Raw genomic sequence first — 22487 nt, 5'->3', positions numbered from 1 at the left:
TTTCACAATAGTTTTTAATTTTTATTGTGCAAATGGTTTCCCATACTGTCCAAACTAGCAATATGCTTTTATTTTAGAAGATACAGGTAACTATTATGTTGGCTGTCAAAAGAAATAAACTCCAAGCAGGTTCCAAGGATGTCAGAAATTGGGCCTGGGGCAGACAAGTCAGGTTGCATTTACTGAAGGATTGCCTTATAGTGCGATAGAACCTATTTACTTGGTTGGTCTTGAAGCAGTGAGAGTAAGCAATTTTGCAGGTCTTCAATTCTTAACAAAATGAATAGGTCTGAAGTCCTAACAAAAGTGGGTGCTCAATAATATACGCATAGGTGCTGAGTACATGGTGGAAGAGGCTGCAGTTGCAACCGTTCTGCTTGTGCTCACCTAAATCACTGATTGTGGCAGGGTTTCTGTCTCCTCTACTGCTGGGTTCAGGCTTACTGATGTGTTAACATGCATCTTGCAAAATTAGTAAGTGCTGCCCACTACAAAACGTGAAGGAAGCCTCATCAATGGACCCCCTGAACCTTGATTGGAGGGGGTGGGCAGGCCAAATCTGTTTTACAGGCCCCTGCCTCCTATAGTAGGATACTTCAAAGACAACTCATCAGGTTAGATGACTGTTGCTGAAATGTTATATGTGTAGACCTTCCTGTAAATTATATGGCTTTTTTCCTATTCTGTTAGGCCCAAGGGCTAAACTTAGAAGTGGTGGCTTGACACGTCGTGAAGCAATTGAGTCTTTCTGACAATATACACCTCAAGAGTACAAAAGGACAGATTGAGGTGAGTATTGCCTGAAAATATTTGGTACACCCTGGTACCCACACAGCTGGCTGCAAAAGAAAAAACCAAGGATTAATGCACAGTTCAAGGCAGTGGCGGAACTAGGCGAGATTAATAGCCGTTACTCACAAGTGAAGAATGAGAGATATGACTAAGGTTTTCCAAGCTAGGATGATGAGTACCCTGGGAAAAACAGAGGTAGCAATTACTTGGGGCAAAGAAGGTAGGGAAGAGCAAAAGACTCAAAAAGTATTTAGCTTACCGATAGAAGGATGTTGGGTGTCTTGGAGTGTTTCTGAAGAGAGGATTGCAGCAATGTAGGTGTAATCCCGGGAACACAAAAGTCTTGTTGACTATTCCCACCGGCGTAAAGACGCCTAAACACAGTATTTTGATCCTTGCGCCGTTGCGCTAATGACCCCTGAGTTCTTTAAAGTCTTCAGACAGGAGAAGAAGCGAAGAACCGTTGAAAGTTCCAGATCAGTGATGATCCAGTAAACGTAAGCGTTCTGAGTTGGCAGCAGGTAGGCGGGTTGTAGAGGGCTTTAAGCGTGTGCAGTCCAGTAAATGTTCCTAGTTGGCAACAGGCAGGATAAGCGTGTAGCGGGCTTAAGCAGGTGCAGTCCTGTAAGCGTTCCAAGTCGGCAACAGGTAGGCTAAGTGTGGCGGGCTTAAGCGAGGGCAGTCCAGTAAGCGTTCCGAGTCGGCCGCAGGCAGGCTACGTGTAGCGGGCTTAAGCGGGTGCAGTCCGGTAAGCATTCCGAGTTGGCAACAGGCAGGCTACGTGTAGCGGGCTTAAGCGGGTGCAGTCCGGTAAGCGTTCAGAGTTGGCGACAGGCAAACAAGTCAAAGCAAAATCAGGAGACGAAGCAAGGAAGTCGAAATACGGACCAGAGGATCAAAAACCAGGAAAACAAGGTAACAGCAAGACGTAGAGCTTTCAGAACAAATTCAGAAGCAGCGCTGTGCAGAGTGGGCAGGGTTTATATAACGAACAGCTGACTGCACGCATACGCGCCACCGTAATCTTGAAGGCATATGCGTATGCAGTGTAAGCCAACGTTTCCATGGCAGCATATAGCGTTCTCTGCAGTAATGCGTGCTTCTGGATGAACAAGTTTTCTGAGGGCTTAGTTTGACTCCAAAATCCTTAGGAATACAGGCAGATTTGCTGGAGGCAGGGGAGTGTTTCCTCTTGTGTGTACCTGGTGCAAGACATGATGAGGAAGAACTGAACGGAACCCTGACATATTCAAGTTGTAAAATGTGTTGTTTCAACATATGAATGGGTAGAATTCCTCCTTCACTTAGTGTGCACATTTTTTAACCCGTAGCGAAAATCAAAATCTAGCACCCATGAATATACTCATAATAAGTGAACAAATATTAATATCAAATATGGAAATTTAGTTCATTTGACCTTTCCCCTTAGAAGAAAGTGCACAAGACAAATGAGCATTGGCCTTTCAAATAAATTAATCAACACTGGAAAAAACACAGCAGAGAGGAGATTTTATAATAATTGTATGGCGAGACAGGAGGCGAGCATTATGCTTATCTTTCTTTATTACTGCCCAAACAGCAATTTCAAATCTACTTCGCAGACTGGAACTAAAAAGGGGTAAATGTTCTTCACTTAAAATGTTCTTAAAACTATAAAACCCCACAACTCTCTGCTTCCTTCTAGTACAGTCGTATCCTGTGTAACCCATCTGGGTCAGTCCATGCCTATATATAGCTCTCCTTGCTAGAACTCTTCCTCTTTCTTTGTTGCTGCCATTCAGATAAGTACCTTACTGTTTATATGCTTATTGGGCATGATTGGAAGAGATAGGGTAGTGAGAACGGAATGCTCGAATTTGGATCGTAATATGTATAAAGTAACATGCATCTACTGCTAAGCGCGGGCGTCTGTTTCCAGTTCCTCAGAATATTTTAGCGTTCTTAGTGTGACGCAATCATAATCGGACGTTTACCGTTAGAAGAGTTCTAAAGGTTTCTCCCGACTCGCGGTTACAAACATTTTAGTGACGGACGGGGCCGGAGCCGCAAGCAAATGCGCCCGCGTTAGGCAGCCGGCCCCGCCTCCTACAGTTAACATCACCGCTCGCGTGCGGCCGACAGAGGTATTTAGGACCCCGCGGGTGCCGGCGAGCAGGGAGGATTTCTTCCGAACTGCAATGCGCTACGGGTCCCGTTACAGATTTCGTACGCGCGTTGCAAGCAGCTAAACAAAACGCCTGGCTCCAGATTCACGTGACATAAGAAAAGCAAATATAAAAAAAAAGAAGAAAACACAAAGGGAGAATACATAAAGACGCTCCACACTTTCCAAGAGTCATGTTACTTCCAACAGCTACTAGCAGCTTATAAGGTAAAATGGCACATTACAAGGAGCACACAGTCTCCCAGCGTACTTCCCCAGAGTGGAGCTCTGAAGAGTGGAGAGACCAGCCTGCAGAAGAGGAAGATCTCTCCCTCAGCTTCAAGAGAGTGTTGGAGGATTCCCTGTCACAAGCAGTGACAGAAGGCATGATGCCCCTAGCCCAGAGACTAAACCACCTTGAGGCCATGCTGAATAAGCGGTTCCATGTGTTAAAATCGTGGCAAAAATGGCCGTGGACACAAAATATTATGGCAAAAAGGCTGTGGTTTTGCCACAGCAATCCATGTAAAGGATGCGGGGGACACCCCTGCAACCTCCAGACCCATTATAACATTTAAGGGGAGTGGGGGACACCCCCGCAACCCCCGCTCCCCTTAAATGGTGTAATGGGGTACACCTTTTTAACGGGTAAAACCACAGCATTTTTGCCGCAATTTTTTGTACAGGCGACATTTCTGCTGCGATTATATCACTGCATACCGAATAAGCAGAAGGCAAGCATGAGAAGGGCAGGAGGAAGAGGGCAATGAGCCCAGGAGAGGGAACATCGACACGACACCCCGACTCTGGGGTTGACCAGGGCTGTAAAAAAGGCTCAGAAGAGGTCTACCTCTTTGATGCCCCCGAGCACTACGGAAGGGGTGGAACTAACGCCCCAAGAGCCAGCCGACCCGGTGAGTAGGCTGAAGAAAGCCTTTTTATTAAGGGCGGCGTTGCCGGGCTCTCGACACCCTGCCCCAGGGGTGAACAATGAGGGGGAGGAGGAGGATGCGGGCTACTGGCCAGACGATGAAGGTGGGGAGGAGGTAGATGCCTTGACCCAGACAGATGATTAAGCCTCAGGAAGAAGACAAGGGTCTGCTGGACAGGTTTGACCCGGAGGCTATAGCGCATCCCAGGTCCTCAGAATGGGTGTCATCGCCCAGAGTGGCCCAATACATGGCACAACACCTAAGAAAGCCACTGAACAAGTAAGTCAGAGCTAAGATAAGAGCGGAATGCCCCAGACCGCTGCTACCAGGCAAAGTATCTGAGACCCCAGAATTGGACCTGAAGATGGTGACCTTTGTCACGAAAGCATCTAAGGACATTAGGAAAGGGGTCGACAGGGCGTGGCGAGGAGGCCAGGACAGAGTATTAGACCTGGCAGGCCCGCTCGCTAAAATAATGGACCTGGCATAAAAGGCCACTGATACGGGCGAGCCGTTGGACATGACGGCCCTTCGGAGCTGGGCCCAACGCACAGTGTGTCTGCTGGGTAATGCCAACTACGCCCTCTCAGCTGAGAGGAGACGCGGGGTATTTCTGAAAATTGTCGTCCATCCAGAGAATTTTTCCGGGATAAGTTTTTGCAGGGACTGGACGGCAGAGAGGTCAGGCGTCCGGTCGCTTTGGGTAGTACAGGAGACCTCAAGGCCACAGAGCCCAATACTGGGAGAGTCGCCAACAGGACAACTTCTTCCCGTCCTGAGCCTGCTTCCCCAGGAACCGTAGAGGCAGGGGAGCCTACAGGCAATCGACGAAGCCAAGCGGTGAGTACCAAGACCGCAGTTCCTCCAATGGTGGGAGGGAGAACGCGTTGGTTCTGGAATGCATGGCGAGAATTGTCCACCTATGCATGGGTGTTGCAAGCAGTTTCAGGCATGGAGCTAGAGTTCGTAGGCTGCCCCGCTCAAGCGAGAGAACCAGCAGCAATACATATGCCCCTAGAAGAGCAACAGCTGCTATTCAGCGAGCTGCACAGTCTGGCAGACAAGGGCACGATAGAGAGAGACACAGGAAAGCGAAGGCTTCCTCAGCAACATGTTTTTGGTTCACAGGGGAGAGAAGGTCAGAACACTGATCAATTTGAAGAGTTTAAACTAATGGGTAGTGTACTGTCACTTCAAGATGGAGGGTATACACCGTCTGCGAGACCTGCTCAGGACAGGAAACTGGCTAGTCCGATTAGATCTCAAGGATGCCTATCTTACCATCCCGATAGCGACTCAGCATCAGGGATATCTACGGTATCGGTGAGGGACGGAAATATGATGGTTCACTTGTCTCCTGTTCGGCCTGGCGTCCGCACCGTGGGCGTTTACCAAGATTACGCACCCAGTTGCGGAAGCCATTCAAGGAAGAGGAATAAGAATTATCTTATACCTAGACAACATCCTCATTCTAGGCCTGAGCGCAGAGAGCCTGCAGGCTCAGGCCTCGTGGGTGTACGAGTTGGTGACTTTGCTCGGCTTCATCATAAACAGAGAGAAATCCGACCTACGCCCATCCCAGAGAATAGAGTTCTTGGGGTTTGTAGTGGATACCAAAAAAGCCTTGCTAGAGCTCCCTGTAGCGAAGTTGAAGGCTATAAAGAAGGAACTCAGAGCAGTAGTAGCGAAGAAAGTTATTTCGCTTTGCGGTCTTGCACGGATAGTTGGTCTGCTAGCAGCATTCATACAGGTGATTTTTCCCAGCCCGCTGCACTACAGAGCCCTCCAGAGATTAAAAATAAAGACACCTCAGAGGAGGTCTAAGGTATCATCAGTTAGTGACTTTAGATCAGGAAGCCATCACAGAACTTCACTGGTGGCTGCAAAACATGGAAGCCTGGAATAGCAGAGCCATTATCGAAGGCACCCCCAGACGTCGTGCTAGAGTCCGACGCGAGCAGAGCAGGCTGGGGGGCACGATGCGGCCTCCTTCAGACAGGAGGGAAATGGTCCGAAGAAGAGTTGTCGCTCCACATAAACTGCATGGAACGCCTGGCAGGGTCATTCGTGGTGCGAGCCTTCACCAAGGGCCGAGCCAAGTGCTGTGTCCTTCTCAGGATGGACAATATTTCAGCATTTCGATATATCAACAAGTTAGGGGGTCCTCCTCCAGGATTTAGCCGAATTAGCAAAGGATATTTGGCATTACTGTCTACAACAACAGATATAATTATCGGCAGAGTATTTGCCACGCGTCCAGAACACAGTGGCGGAGTGGAATTTGCGATATTTGGTGGACTCACTCGACTAGAGGCTCAGGACAGACATCTTTGGCCGATTGCAGGACACGTGGGGGCCCCTAGACACTGATCTATTTGCATCCAGACTGAAAGCACAGATCCCCAAGTTTTTCAGCGGGAGGATAGACCCAGCGGCAGCGGGGACAGATGCATTTCTACAGCAGTGGAGAGGCGCAGTTCACTACGCCTTTCCCACCGTTCGTCATGCTGATAAGAGTGCTGGTGAAAGTTCACAGGGAGCAACCGGAATTATTCCTAGTGGTTCCGATATGGAAGTCCCAGCCATGGTTTCCAGTAGTGATGGAACTTTCTACGGATTTCCCGAGAGTGATTCCTCACAGGGTCGACATTCTTCGGGGCCCGAGTGGCCAACTCCATCCACTAGTGGTGGAGGGCGCGCTGCGGCTGATGGCCCGCAGAGTTTTGGGCAGAGATGGCAGCTGCCAGGTATTTCGCAGCTCGCTGCTGAATGTATTAGAGACTCATGAGCACCTTCTACAATCAGGAGCTATAGTGCCGCGTGGAAATGCTGTAGCACATACTGCACAAGAGTCAGCTTGGATCCCGTTTCAGCCCCTGTAGTGCAGATAATAAACTTCCTCGCAGAAAGATTTGCCGAGGGTGGCGCCTACAGGACGATAGGAGTGTACAGGGCTGCGATCTTGGCGGGTCACGAGAAGGTAGACAATAGGTCAGAGGGGGAGCATCCAGTCATTTTACGACTTCTGAAAGGCATAAAAATGCAAAAGCCTCCCGATCCAAGGTACTCTAAGCTTTGGGACGTGCAAGCAGTTTTTCGTTTGTTTCTGTCCTGGCCAGAGAATAGGGACTTGTCCCAATCACAGCTCGCAGGGAAGCTGGCCATGCTTCTGTGTCTCATAGCATGCAGGAGAGTCTCCGATGTAAAAGCTTTAGAAGACAATAGGAAGATTATTTTACCCGGAAAGAGTAGCGTTTAATGTGGCTAATAGGACGAAGTCGAATTTGACGATTATCTCTTACCCATATTTTCCCAATAATAGTAAGCTGTGCATGGCACAATGCATCAGAGAATACGAAGCAGCGAGAGGCGGAGATTAGGCCGAGAGGGGTCACTCAGCTATTAATAGCATGCAGGAAGCCTTTCCACACTGTAGCTACGTCCACGATAGCCAGATGGGTTAGAGAGGTGATGCACTGGGCTGGCATTGATCTATCACTGTTTGGGGCGCATTCAGGAAGAGGCGCAATGGCTTCTAGGGTGTTTTCTGCAGGAGTCCCTTTACAAGACATAATGAAAGCTGCCGATTGGTCGAATGAATGCACATTCAAAACCTTTTATTTCAAACCTATCTCCCAGATAGCGAATAGAGTGATTGACAGCTTTGAACAAGCATAATGCTCGCCTCCTGTCTCGCCATAGAATGAAGATTGTCCATGCTGAGAGGGCTGAACAGTCTTGATTCTATTAAAGACAAGGAGGCGAGCATTATATCCCGCCAAGGGATATGCGAAATACTGCGGTAAACTGTTCTGTCGCATTTGGGAAGTTAGAACACGCCCATATAATTGTGTCTCCATTGTTTGTAGGAGAGGACCAGAAGGCATCTTGAGAGGGGGGGTTTACACAACCGTTTTTACAGTTGGAAAAAGTTTGTGGGAGCAATAGGACGATGGAGAAGAGCGTCTCAGTTTCCGTTGGTTGAGAAAGTTGGAGTTTGAAGTTATAAGTTGTATGGACATTGGCTTCCAAAGAAAGAGGAAGGGTTCTAGCAAGGAGAGCTACATATAGGTATGGACTGACCCGGATGGGTTACACAGGATGAAGCTGGCCTACAAGGAAGCAGAGAGTTGTGGGGTTTTGTAGTTTTAAGAACATTTTTAGTGAAGAACATTAACCCCTTTTTAGTTCCAGTCTGCGAAGAAGCAGAACAAACAAAAAATGTGTTGAGTTAAGAAAGTGTTAAAATGTTTAAGATTTGAAATTGCTGTTTGGACAGTAATAAAGAAAGATAAGCATAATGCTCGCCTCCTTGTCTTTAATACAATCAAGACTGTCCAGCGCTCTCAGCATGGGCAATCTTTATTACGCTGGTAAAGCATAAAAGGAACCCACATTTTAAGCCCAACAATTTATGATAAAATATTCCCTGAATCTGAATTAGAGACGTGTGCTTTGATGACACTTGTATGTAGTCTTATGGGTAAGCGTCTGCACTGAGAACATGACAACCTCAGGTGAAATACTAGTAGCCGTACACTTGAGCAAGTAAACTTTTGTTTTGAATGCCAGCCTCAAAAACACCAAAATGAGGAATGTGTTTGCCCTCTGAAAAAAGTGGGCAGTCGTGTCCACCCACATGTATCCTCAACTTGTGCCCTGAAAATCTGCACATGGCCAACACCAGGGAAAATAAACTCGCCTGTCTCCAGGACTACAACCTCACTTGCCACATCCTGGGGAAATATTCATGACTCATTTGCTCTCATTCTTTCCCCTCCTCACACCCAGGTTTAGCTTTCAACAATACTCTGCTTTATGAAGATAACTTGAAAAGTATGCATACCATAGTAAAGTACTCACACAAATATATAAATGCTTACAGAAATATGCTAGGCAAAAAGCGTACAAGTGTGGCATTATTCACCCCACCTTCAATGGAAGTCTACAAATACCAGAATGAAATACAGCAGAAGGCAAAAAATTGCGTGCGGATTTGGAAAATGTACTTTCACAACGTAAAGACCCACAACCAAAGGTAATGTATGCAGATTTAGGCAGCTAACCAGTGTTTTGTGTGTGTTTGCAAAATAAAAATGATTCTTTGCAGTTCTAAACATGGAAACGTTAAGAACGTCTTTTCCAAAACAATGGTCTCTTAAATGAGCCATTGCATGTAAATAGCTCCCACTTCAATTCCTCTGCTAGTAGGAGTACTTATGGAACACGCAGCATCTGATGGGTATGATACATCTGAGGCAATCATCCCAAGGAATCTGGCCAGGAACACTTCACATGTGGCCAGGAATAGGCAGACTCTACCTGATCCTGACCCTGGGGGTGGTGTTTTGCAGGAGGATCACATGGGAGGAAACTCGGGCCAGGAAGAATGGGAGTATCCTTGAAATAATTTCCCTAATGATCCCACTGTATTAATGGCTTTTTGTCAAATTGAAGATGTTCTTGGTAATGTAACTAAGAACATTATGGACTTAGTCCAGTGGCACAGTCAGCGCACCAATGTTAAGTTTAACATAGCGCGCGACGTGTGTGCCCTTGTAATATTAAGGCACACACGTTGTAGCAGACTGGGGAACTTCCAGAAGGGGAGGCTACAACGTGTGTGCCTTAATATTACAAGGGCACACACGTCGCGCGCTATGTTAAACTTAACATTGGTGCGCTGACTGTGCTACATGGATATCATGTTACACTTCCTTGTTAAACCGGTTTTTAAACTGGTTTGCATTCCACGCATAGTTGGAATTCCTTTCTCAAGGAGGTGTGGCAGTTACTGGAAACGTAGTTTCGATTCCCCGAAAACCTGGCTCTAAGCCAAGAGTGGAGATTGAGACAAAGTGGTGGTCCTGAAAAGGACCTTTGGGTTTTTGGGTGGGTTGTGGGGGCACACACGTCGCGCGCAATGTTAAAGTAACATTGATAGCGCGCACCATGCATTTCTATGGGAGAGCAGTCTTGCTCTATAGTGCAGCAGCAGGCTGCAAGAGGTACTGCACCCACAAGCTTGCTTGTGATTGGTGCTTTCGCTTTGGTGTTAACCAATCAGAGAGGGGTGTTGGGTGGTATGTAAATGAGTACAGGGTACCTGATACAAGGGGTCCCCCATTGTTGGGACATGCCCCCCTTGATATAAGGGGGAGGATACTTCTGGGCTTGCCTAGACATGTCCTGACTTATTTGGGGGGATGTGTATATAAGGTACCCAATGTGTAAAGACCACCCATTAACCCCCTCCTCTAATGCACGTGTATATTATACGCACGCGTGGATGGATGAATGACTTAATGATTGATTGTTTAATTAAGAATGAATGAATGAATAAGTGGAGGAGGAGTCTGATAATTTAATCCTCGGCAATGGGTGGAGTTAAGGGAAGCCACTCCCACCCATTATAACCAATGGGGGATTATTAATAAAGACCACCAAATCTTCTATTGGATAATTAAATATTAGAGACCACCTAATTATTGATTTGGGGTCTACTACTAATAATCACAAGACCCCCGAAGGAATTTTATATAAAATTTATATTGGTGGGGATATTGGGGGGTCTTATATTTTACCATTGGTTAACATTGGGCCATAGGATAACATTGGCCCATTGGATAACATTGGCCCATTGGATAACATGGGAAGTATTTCCCATAGGCTAACATTGGCCCATTCGATAACATTGGGCCATACACTTAACATTGGGCCATAGACTTACCATTGGCCAATGGTTAACATTGGCCATTGATTTAACATTGGCCCATTAGATAATATGGAGAATTAAACACAAATTAATAAATTGTGTTAAAAGCACAACTATACTTATTAGAGTGTAGTAAACACTTTATTTGGGTTGTGCTTGAGTAGAGGAGTCCTAGGACACCTCATTTGTAGCGAACGCATAAGGTGTTGGGGTTTTGGGGTCCCCCCAAAATCCCCCTTTGGTTGCTACATACTGTGTGCCCTTAATATTACAAGGGCACACACGTCGCGCGCAATGTTAAAGTAACATTGATAGCGCGCACCATGCATTTCTATGGGAGAGCAGTCTTGCTCTATAGCGCAGCAGCAGGCTGCAAGCGGTACTGCACCCACAAGCTTGCTTGTGATTGGTGCTTTCGCTTTGGTGTTAACCAATCAGAGAGGGGTGTTGGGTGGTATGTAAATGAGTACAGGGTACCTGATACAAGGGGTCCCCCATTGTTGGGACATGCCCCCCTTGATATAAGGGGGAGGATACTTCTGGGCTTGCCTAGACATGTCCTGACTTATTTGGGGGGATGTGTATATAAGGTACCCAATGTGTAAAGACCACCCATTAACCCCCTCCTCTAATGCACGTGTATATTATACGCGTGGATGGATGAATGACTTAATGATTGATTGTTTAATTAAGAATGAATGAATAAGTGGAGGAGGAGTCTGATAATTTAATCATCGGCAATGGGTGGAGTTAAGGGAAGCCACTCCCACCCATTATAACCAATGGGGGATTATTAATAAAGACCACCAAATCTTCTATTGGATAATTAAATATTAGAGACCACCTAATTATTGATTTGGGGTCTACTACTAATAATCACAAGACCCCCAGAAGGAATTTTATATAAAATTTATATCGGGGGGGATATTGGGGGGTCTTATATTTTACCATTGGTTAACATTGGGCCATAGGATAACATTGGCCCATTGGATAACATTGGCCCATTGGATAACATGGGAAGTATTTCCCATAGGCTAACATTGGCCCATTCGATAACATTGGGCCATACACTTAATATTGGGCCATAGACTTACCATTGGCCAATGGTTAACATTGGCCATTGATTTAACATTGGCCCATTAGATAATATGGAGAATTAAACACAAATTAATAAATTGTGTTAAAAGCACAACTATACTTATTAGAGTGTAGTAAACACTTTATTTGGGTTGTGCTTGAGTAGAGGAGTCCTAGGACACCTCATTTGTAGCGAACGCATAAGGTGTTGGGGTTTTAAATCCCCCTTTTGTTGCTACGTACTGTGTGCCCTTAATATTACAAGGGCACACACGTCGCGCGCAATGTTAAAGTAACATTGATAGCGCGCACCAGCATTTCTATGGGAGAGCAGTCTTGCTCTATAGCGCAGCAGCAGGCTGCAAGCGGTACTGCACCCACAAGCTTGCTTGTGATTGGTGCTTTCGCTTTGGTGTTAACCAATCAGAGAGGGGTGTTGGGTGGTATGTAAATGAGTACAGGGTACCTGATACAAGGGGTCCCCTATGTTGGGACATGCCCCCCTTGATATAAGGGGGAGGATACTTCTGGGCTTGCCTAGACATGTCCTGACTTTATTTGGGGGGATGTGTATATAAGGTACCCAATGTGTAAAGACCACCCATTAACCCCCTCCTCTAATGCACTTGTATATTATACGCGTGGATGGATGAATGACTTAATGATTGATTGTTTAATTAAGAATGAATTAATGAATAAGTGGAGGAGGAGTCTGATAATTTAATCATCGGCAATGGGTGGAGTTAAGGGAAGCCACTCCCACCCATTATAACCAATGGGGGATTATTAATAAAGACCACCCAATCTTCTATTGGATAATTAAATATTAGAGACCACCTAATTATTGATTTGGGGTCTACTACTAATAATCACAAGACCCCCGGAAGGAATTTTATATAAAATTTATATTGGGGGGGGATTTTGGGGGGTCTTATATTTTACCATTGGTTAACATTGGGCCATAGGATAACATTGGCCCGTTGGATAACATTGGCCCATTGGATAACATGGGAAGTATTTCCCATAGGCTAACATTGGCCCATTCGATAACATTGGGCCATACACTTAATATTGGGCCATAGACTTACCATTGTGATTTAACATTGGCCCATTAGATAATAGCTTTCCTGCCACCTTGCTGTCCTGCCACCTTTCTGCAAGCAGTACCCGCCCTCCTACACACGGGGCTGTCCTGCCACCTTGCTGTCCTGCCACCTTGCTGCAAGCAGTACCCGCCCTCCTACACACGGTGCTGTCCTGCCACCTTGCTGCAAGCAGTACCTGCCCTCCTACACACCGGGATTTCCTGCCACCTTGCTGCAAGCAGTACCCGCCCTCCTACACACGGGGCTGTCCTGCCACCTTGCTGCAAGCAGTACCTGCCCTCCTACACACGGGGCTGTCCTGCCACCTTGCTGTCCTTCCACCTTTCTGCAAGCAGTACCCGCCCTCCTACACACGGTGCTGTCCTGCCAAATTGCTGCAGGCAGTACCTGCCCTCCTACACACGGGGCTTTCCTGCCACCTTGCTGTCCTGCCACCTTTCTGCAAGCAGTACCCGGCCTCCTACACACAGGGCTATCCTGCCACCTTGCTGCAAGCAGTACCTACCCTCCTACACACCGGGATTTCCTGCCACCTTGCTGCAAGCAGTACCTGCCCTCCTACACACGGGGCTGACCTGCCACCTTGCTGCAAGCAGTACCTGCCCTCCTACACACGGGGCTGTCCTACCACCTTGCTGCAAGCAGTACCTGCCCTCCTACACACGGGGCTGTCCTGCCACCTTGCTGCAAGCAGTACCTGCCCTCCTACACACGGGGCTTTCCTGCCACCTTGCTGCAAGCAGTACCTGCCATCCTACACACGGGGCTGTCCTGCCACCTTGCTGTCCTTCCACCTTTCTGCAAGCAGTACCCGCTCTCCTACACACGGGGCTTTCCTGCCACCTTGCTGCAAGCAGTACCCGCCCTCCTACACACGGGGCTGTCCTGCCACCTTGCTGCAAGCAGTACCTGCCCTCCTACACACGGGGCTGTCCTGCCACCTTGCTGCAAGCAGTACCCGCCCTCCTACACACGGGGCTTTCCTGCCACCTTGCTGCAAGCAGTACCCGCCCTCCTACACACGGGGCTTTCCTGCCACCTTGCTGCAAGCAGTACCTGCCATCCTACACACGGGGCTTTCCATCCTACACACGGGGCTTTCCTGCCACCTTGCTGTCCTGCCACCTTGATGCAAGCAGTACCCGCCCTCCTACACACGGTGCTGTCCTGCCACCTTGCTGCAAGCAGTACCTGCCCTCCTACACACCGGGATTTCCTGCCACCTTTCTGCAAGCAGTACCCGCCTTCCTACACACGGAGCTGTCCTGCCACCTTGCTTCAAGCAGTAACTGCCCTCCTACACACGGGGCTGTCCTGCCACCTTGCTGCAAGCAGTACCTGCCATCCTACACACGGGGCTTTCCTGCCACCTTGCTGTCCTGCCACCTTGCTGCAAACAGTACCCGCCCTCCTACACACGGTGCTGTCCTGCCACCTTGCTGCAAGCAGTACCTGCCCTCCTACACACCGGGATTTCCTACCACCTTGCTGCAAGCAGTACCTGCCCTCCTACACACCGGGATTTCCTGCCACCTTGCTGCAAGCAGTACCCGCCCTCCTACACACGGTGCTGTCCTGCCACCTTGCTGCAAGCAGTACCTGCCCTCCTACACACCGGGATTTCCTGCCACCTTGCTGCAAGCAGTACCCGCCCTCCTACACACGGGGCTGTCCTGCCACCTTGCTGCAAGCAGTACCTGCCCTCCTACACACGGGGCTTTCCTGCCACCTTGCTGTCCTTCCACCTTTCTGCAAGCAGTACCAGCCCTCCTACACACGGTGCTGTCCTGCCAAATTGCTGCAGGCAGTACCTGCCCTCCTACACACGGGGCTTTCCTGCCACCTTGCTGTCCTGCCACCTTTCTGCAAGCAGTACCCGGCCTCCTACACACGGGGCTATCCTGCCACCTTGCTGCAAGCAGTACCTACCCTCCTACACACCGGGATTTCCTGCCACCTTGCTGCAAGCAGTACCTGCCCTCCTACACACGGGGCTGACCTGCCACCTTGCTGCAAGCAGTACCTGCCCTCCTACACACGGGGCTGTCCTACCACCTTGCTGCAAGCAGTACCTGCCCTCCTACACATGGGGCTGTCCTGCCACCTTGCTGCAAGCAGTACCTGCCCTCCTACACACGGGGCTTTCCTGCCACCTTGCTGCAAGCAGTACCTGCCATCCTACACACAGGGCTTTCCTGCCACCTTGCTGTCCTGCCACCTTTCTGCAAGCAGTACCAGCCCTCCTACACACGGGGCTTTCCTGCCACCTTCCTGCAAGCAGTACCCGCCCTCCTACACACGGGGCTGTCCTGCCACCTTGCTGCAAGCAGTACCCGCCCTCCTACACACGGGGCTGTCCTGCCACCTTGCTGCAAGCAGTACCCACCCTCCTACACACGGGGCTTTCCTGCCACCTTGCTGCAAGCAGTACCCGCCCTCCTACACACGGGGCTTTCCTGCCACCTTGCTGCAAGCAGTACCTGCCATCCTACACACGGGGCTTTCCATCCTACACACGGGGCTTTCCTGCCACCTTGCTGTCCTGCCACCTTGCTGCAAGCAGTACCCGCCCTCCTACACGCGGTGCTGTCCTGCCACCTTGCTGCAAGCAGTACCTGCCCTCCTACACACCGGGATTTCCTGCCACCTTGCTGCAAGCAGTACCCGCCTTCCTACACACGGAGCTGTCCTGCCACCTTGCTTCAAGCAGTAACTGCCCTCCTACACACGGGGCTGTCCTGCCACCTTGCTGCAAGCAGTACCTGCCATCCTACACACGGGGCTTTCCTGCCACCTTGCTGTCCTGCCACCTTGCTGCAAACAGTACCCGCCCTCCTACACACGGTGCTGTCCTACCACCTTGCTGCAAGCAGTACCTGCCCTCCTACACACCGGGATTTCCTACCACCTTGCTGCAAGCAGTACCCGCCCTCCTACACACGGGGCTGTCCTGCCACCTTGCTGCAAGCAGTACCTGCCCTCCTACAGACGGGGCTTTCCTGCCACCTTGCTGTCCTGCCACCTTTCTGCAAGCAGTACCCGCCCTCCTACACACGGAGCTGTCCTGCCAAATTGCTGCAAGCAGTACCTGCCCTCCTACACACGGGGCTTTCCTGCCACCTTGCTGTCCTGCCACCTTTCTGCAAGCAGTACCCGCCCTCCTACACACGGGGCTGTCCTGCCACCGTGCTGTCCTGCTACCTTTCTGCAAGCAGTACCCGCCCTCCTACACACGGTGCTGTCCTGCCAAATTGCTGCAAGCAGTACCTGCCCTCCTACACACGGGGCTTTCCTGCCACCTTGCTGTCCTGCCACCTTTCTGCAAGCAGTACCCGCCCTCCTACACACGGTGCTGTCCTGCCACCTTGCTGCAAGCAGTACCTGCCCTCCTACACACCGGGATTTCCTGCCACCTTGCTGCAAGCAGTACCTGCCATCCTACACACGGGGCTTTCCTGCCACCTTGCTGCAAGCAGTACCTGCCCTCCTACACACGGGGCTTTCCTGCCACCTTGCTGTCCTGCCACCTTTCTGCAAGCAGTACCGGCCCTCCTACACACGGTGCTGTCCTGCCAAATTGCTGCAAGCAGTACCTGCCCTCCTACACACGGGGCTTTCCTGCCACCTTGCTGTCCTGCCACCTTTCTGCAAGCAGTACCCGCCCTCCTACACACGGGGCTGTCCTGCCACCTTGCTGCAAGCAGTACCTGCCCTCCTACACACGGGGCTGTCCTGCCACCTTGCTGCAAGCAGTACCTACCCTCCTACACACCGGGATTTCCTGCCACCTTGCTGCAAGCAGTACCTGCCCTCCTACACACGGGGCTGACCTGCCACCTTGCTGCAAGCAGTACCTGCCCTCCTACACACGGGGCTGTCCTGCCACCTTGCTGCAAGCAGTACCTGCCCTCCTACACACGGGGCTGTCCTGCCACCTTGCTGCAAGCAGTACCTGCCCTCCTACACACGGGGCTTTCCTGCCACCTTGCTGCAAGCAGTACCTGCCCTCCTACACACGGGGCTGTCCTGCCACCTTGCTGCAAGCAGTACCTGCCGTCCTACACACGGGGCTGTCCTGTCACCTTGCTGCAAGCAGTACCTGCCCTCCTACACACGAGGCTTTCCTGCCACCTTGCTGTCCTGCCACCTTTCTGCAAGCAGTACCAGCCCTCCTACACACGGTGCTGTCCTGCCAAATTGCTGCAAGCAGTACCTGCCCTCCTACACACCGGGATTTCCTGCCACCTTGCTGCAAGCAGTAACCGCCCTCCTACACACGGGGCTGTCCTGCCACCTTGCTGCAAGCAGTACCTGCCCTCCTACACACGGGGCTGTCCTGCCACCTTGCACGTGGTCCCACACATCATGCACGTCTGTGTTCTATGTCATAGCGGTGCTGTCCTACTTTTTGGACCCGTAGTAAACAGATTGACAGGCGCTACACTGTTATTCACTAACACCTTTGCAACCTGGCTAATTGGGGGGGAAAAGGGGGGGTAGTGTAGCGGGTATCAGCCAGCCGCTCAGGAAGAGGGTGTGCGTGCTGCAGCCCCTCCCACACGCAGCGAGCCACTGCCCCATGAAACACCAGCAGGCCTTTCCTTGCCCCCGGGCACCGCTTCTATGAAGGCTGCCAGGGTGCAGCTCTAGGCAGGCCACTGGGGTCTTCCCCCAAGATCAAGGGCAGAGGCGTTGCTGGGGCGGGGGGAGGGGGGGCTGAGGGGGCTATAGCCCCAGGTCTATTGGTTATAGCCCTGGGTAGAAGCTTAGGGGCTACAACCCAAAGGCTATATCTAGCCCCGAGTCCCACCAGTCCTGACATTAGCGTAGCCCCGGATCTTTTCCAGACCTAGCAACACCCCTGATCAAGGGTCGCCCTGCTGCATGTCCTATCAGCGAGGAAGCCACGGGAAGTAACCAACCCCCACTCCCAGGACCCAGAGACCCCCAGGTCACACGCTGCCCTCTTTCTTCCCAAGCTCAGCCTTTCATCCCTCAAGGTCGATAAAATACCGTGAGTCATTATTATCCGCAGCAGACCAGTGGCAGGATGGGTGCGCCTTGGGGCGGAGAAAAGCGCCATGAAACCTTAAATTCACTGCCTGTGCGGGAGGTGGTGGGGGGTTGGGGGGCAGGAACATCTGGGGGCCAGTTCTCTCTAGAGGGCTCGGGGTACATACCTGAGCGTCAGCTTCTCCGAGTCCCTCTTACATACTGAACACCCCAAACATCCGCCACTCTCGGCCTGGCCTCAGGGGGCAGTTGCGCCTTCTTTGTCCTAAAGTTTGGTGCAGTTGTTGTTCTCTCTCTCTCTCTCTCTCTCTCTCTCTCTCTCTCTCTCTCTCTCTCTCTGTGTCTCTCCCTCTCCCTCTCTCTCTCGTGCCCCCCCCCCCCTCTTGTGCTGCTTGGCAGCAGACGTGGAACGAGTTCCAGATGTGCTCAGCCTTCATCTGCAGAGCTCTCGTGTGTCTGAGCACTGCCCATTTCCCCTGCCCCCCCCAGCTCCCTCCAGGCACATGGGCCCTCGATCCTGCCAAGGGGGTTCTGTCTCAGCAGAGGACCCCATCCGGCCAGTGCTGACTCACCACTAGCTGCCAAAGATGAAAGGCGGACACGAAATAGCGCATTTTCCCTCAGCAGCGCATGCAGGGGTGATAGTGTACACACACCACCACACTCCAGCGGCGCCACTCCTGTGGGGGCAAGGGGGTATTAACACCACCCTCCCCCACATTTACTCATAGGGCCTGATTCAAGGAATGTTTAGCGGGGTGCAAAGTGACTTCGCACTGCCATGAGTCACAGAAGAGTGCAACGTGTATCTGTGCAGTGCAAAGTGCAAAGTGTTCTCTTTGCACCGCGCTAAAAGGGCCTAATACACGGTGCAAAGAGTACTTTTGCAGTGCAAACTGGCATGGCACTGCAAAAATACACTTCGCACCGCTCTGTGAATCAGGGTGTTTGTTGGCAGTGCAACGTAAGGAAGGCATGGTATCAAACAGTGAAGGCAGACACAAGTGATCACAGTTCAAGGGTGCTTATTGAACTTCAGTGGGATGGTGGACTTGCCATAGCTGCTTGTCATTGTAGCTTTCCTTTTTAGTGGAGGCATTGTGCTCACGTCTGCTCTGCTGCTCTGCTGTGCTGAAAGTGAGCTGCCTGGGCTTGTCCGGGCTATTATACCTCCACTTGATGACGCGCCACTGCACTGCCGCCTCCCCTTCTGGAAGTTCCCTAGTCTGCTACAACGTGTGTGCCTTAATATTACAAGGGCACACACGTCGCGCGCTATGTTAAACTTAACATTGGTGCGCTGACTGTGCTACATGGATATCATGTTACACTTCCTTGTTTAACCGGTTTTTAAACCGGTTTGCATTCCACGCATAGTTGGAATTCCTTTCTCAAGGAGGTGTGGCAGTTACTGGAAACGTAGTTTCGATTCCCCGAAAACCTGGCTCTAAGCCAAGAGTGGAGATTGAGACAAAGTGGTGGTCCTGAAAAGGACCTTTGGGTTTTTGGGTGGGTTGTGGGTGGTCCTGACAAGGACCTTTTTGGTGTGTTTTGGTGATTGAAACACTTGGAGTCAGATTGATTACACAAAGACTTCGGCTTACATCTTGCATTGGACTTTCACCACTGTTTTACCAGCAATGATTGAGCCCACTGCTTGAGTGTTGGAGAACGCAAAAATGGTTGAACCATATTGCTTTGGTGCTGTTCCAAACACTTGGTCCCCTGTGAACCAGCCTGAGTCTTCTTGTAGAGTTGGCTTGTACACAACCTGCAAGGAACTTGTGGACTGGTTAAGTCCATTGATTCCTTGTATTTTGGTTTTTCTGTCTGTCTCATACAACTGTTGTAGAGTTGTAATACCCGTGGTATCTTTGTCATTGTGAGTCATTGACAGAGTACCAAGGGTTGCCAGGGTTGTTGCTGAAGCCATCACGCTGTCTACGCTTGTAACAGCATACACAAGCTTTACTTCTTTGAAGTTCACCAGGTAATTCTTCATTGCTGTTGATACAAGAGTACCTGGTACAAAGGGTATGGACACTACTCTGTCAGTAGTTGTTGTTGTGAAGAAGAAGGGTTCTACCACAGAGATTGTGGTTACCACTCCCGAAGATCTGTTGTATCTTCTCCCTTTGTATATGGCACGTCTGCGCTTGCCATAGCTGCTTGTCATTGTAGCTTTCCTTTTTAGTGGAGGCATTGTGCTCACGTCTGCTCTGCTGCTCTGCTGTGCTGAAAGTGAGCTGCCTGGGCTTGTCCAGGCTCTTATACCTCCACTTGATGACGCGCCACTGCACTGGCGCCTCCCCTTCTGGAAGTTCCCCAGTCTGCTACAACGTGTGTGCCTTAATATTACAAGGGCACACACGTCGCGCGCTATGTTAAACTTAACATTGGTGCGCTGACTGTGCTACATGGATATCATGTTACACTTCCTTGTTAAACCGGTTTTTAAACCGGTTTGCATTCCACGCATAGTTGGAATTCCTTTCTCAAGGAGGTGTGGCAGTTACTGGAAACGTAGTTTCGATTCCCCGAAAACCTGGCTCTAAGCCAAGAGTGGAGATTGAGACAAAGTGGTGGTCCTGAAAAGGACCTTTGGGTTTTTGGGTGGGTTGTGAAAGGTCCTTTTCAGGACCACCACTTTGTCTCAATCTCCACTCTTGGCTTAGAGCCAGGTTTTCGGGGAATCAAAACTACGTTTCCAGTAACTGCCACACCTCCTTGAGAAAGGAATTCCAACTATGCGTGGAATGCAAACCGGTTTAAAAACCGGTTTAACAAGGAAGTGTAACATGATATCCATGTAGCACAGTCAGCGCACCAATGTTAAGTTTAACATAGCGCGCAACGTGTGTGCCCTTGTAATATTAAGGCACACACATTGTAGCAGACTGGGGAACTTCCAGAAGGGGAGGCGCCAGTGCAGTGGCGCGTCATCAAGTGGAGGTATAAGAGCCTGGACAAGCCCAGGCAGCTCACTTTCAGCACAGCAGAGCAGCAGAGCAGACGTGAGCACAATGCCTCCACTAAAAAGGAAAGCTACAATGACAAGCAGCTATGGCAAGCGCAGACGTGCCATATACAAAGGGAGAAGATACAACAGATCTTCGGGAGTGGTAACCACAATCTCTGTGGTAGAACCCTTCTTCTTCACAACAACAACTACTGACAGAGTAGTGTCCATACCCTTTGTACCAGGTACTCGCGTCATCAAGTGGAGGTATAAGAGCAAAAATGCCGCAATTTTTTGTACAGGCGACATTTCTGCTGCGATTATATCACTGCATACCGAATAAGCAGAAGGCAAGCATGAGAAGGGCAGGAGGAAGAGGGCAATGAGCCCAGGAGAGGGAACATCGACACGACACCCCGACTCTGGGGTTGACCAGGGCTGTAAAAAAGGCTCAGAAGAGGTCTACCTCTTTGATGCCCCCGAGCACTACGGAAGGGGTGGAACTAACGCCCCAAGAGCCAGCCGACCCGGTGAGTAGGCTGAAGAAAGCCTTTTTATTAAGGGCGGCGTTGCCGGGCTCTCGACACCCTGCCCCAGGGGTGAACAATGAGGGGGAGGAGGAGGATGCGGGCTACTGGCCAGACGATGAAGGTGGGGAGGAGGTAGATGCCTTGACCCAGACAGATGATTAAGCCTCAGGAAGAAGAAGACAAGGGTCTGCTGGACAGGTTTGACCCGGAGGCTATAGCGCATCCCAGGTCCTCAGAATGGGTGTCATCGCCCAGAGTGGCCCAATACATGGCACAACACCTAAGAAAGCCACTGAACAAGTAAGTCAGAGCTAAGATAAGAGCGGAATGCCCCAGACCGCTGCTACCAGGCAAAGTATCTGAGACCCCAGAATTGGACCTGAAGATGGTGACCTTTGTCACGAAAGCATCTAAGGACATTAGGAAAGGGGTCGACAGGGCGTGGCGAGGAGGCCAGGACAGAGTATTAGACCTGGCAGGCCCGCTCGCTAAAATAATGGACCTGGCATAAAAGGCCACTGATACGGGCGAGCCGTTGGACATGACGGCCCTTCGGAGCTGGGCCCAACGCACAGTGTGTCTGCTGGGTAATGCCAACTACGCCCTCTCAGCTGAGAGGAGACGCGGGGTATTTCTGAAAATTGTCGTCCATCCAGAGAATTTTTCCGGGATAAGTTTTTGCAGGGACTGGACGGCAGAGAGGTCAGGCGTCCGGTCGCTTTGGGTAGTACAGGAGACCTCAAGGCCACAGAGCCCAATACTGGGAGAGTCGCCAACAGGACAACTTCTTCCCGTCCTGAGCCTGCTTCCCCAGGAACCGTAGAGGCAGGGGAGCCTACAGGCAATCGACGAAGCCAAGCGGTGAGTACCAAGACCGCAGTTCCTCCAATGGTGGGAGGGAGAACGCGTTGGTTCTGGAATGCATGGCGAGAATTGTCCACCTATGCATGGGTGTTGCAAGCAGTTTCAGGCATGGAGCTAGAGTTCGTAGGCTGCCCCGCTCAAGCGAGAGAACCAGCAGCAATACATATGCCCCTAGAAGAGCAACAGCTGCTATTCAGCGAGCTGCACAGTCTGGCAGACAAGGGCACGATAGAGAGAGACACAGGAAAGCGAAGGCTTCCTCAGCAACATGTTTTTGGTTCACAGGGGAGAGAAGGTCAGAACACTGATCAATTTGAAGAGTTTAAACTAATGGGTAGTGTACTGTCACTTCAAGA

General features: G+C 50.4%; 1 protein-coding gene across 1 annotated transcript in view; it reads right to left on the bottom strand.

Moving 5' to 3' along the window:
• Positions 1–18032, bottom strand: part of MFSD10 (major facilitator superfamily domain containing 10) — a 999075-nt gene extending 981043 nt beyond the window's left edge. The window contains exon 1 of the mRNA XM_069632064.1: positions 17946–18032. The gene's annotated coding sequence lies outside the window, so the exon portion shown is untranslated. The remainder of the gene's footprint in view (positions 1–17945) is intronic.
• Between the last annotated feature and the right edge of the window lie 4455 nt (positions 18033–22487).

This window comes from Ambystoma mexicanum, chromosome 6q (genome assembly GCF_040938575.1).
Source record: "Ambystoma mexicanum isolate Mex_15411 chromosome 6q, UKY_AmexF1_1, whole genome shotgun sequence".
Taxonomy (NCBI): domain Eukaryota; kingdom Metazoa; phylum Chordata; class Amphibia; order Caudata; family Ambystomatidae; genus Ambystoma; species Ambystoma mexicanum.
Note: the sequence above shows the minus strand (reverse complement) of the source record. Positions and strands in the feature narration are given on the sequence as shown.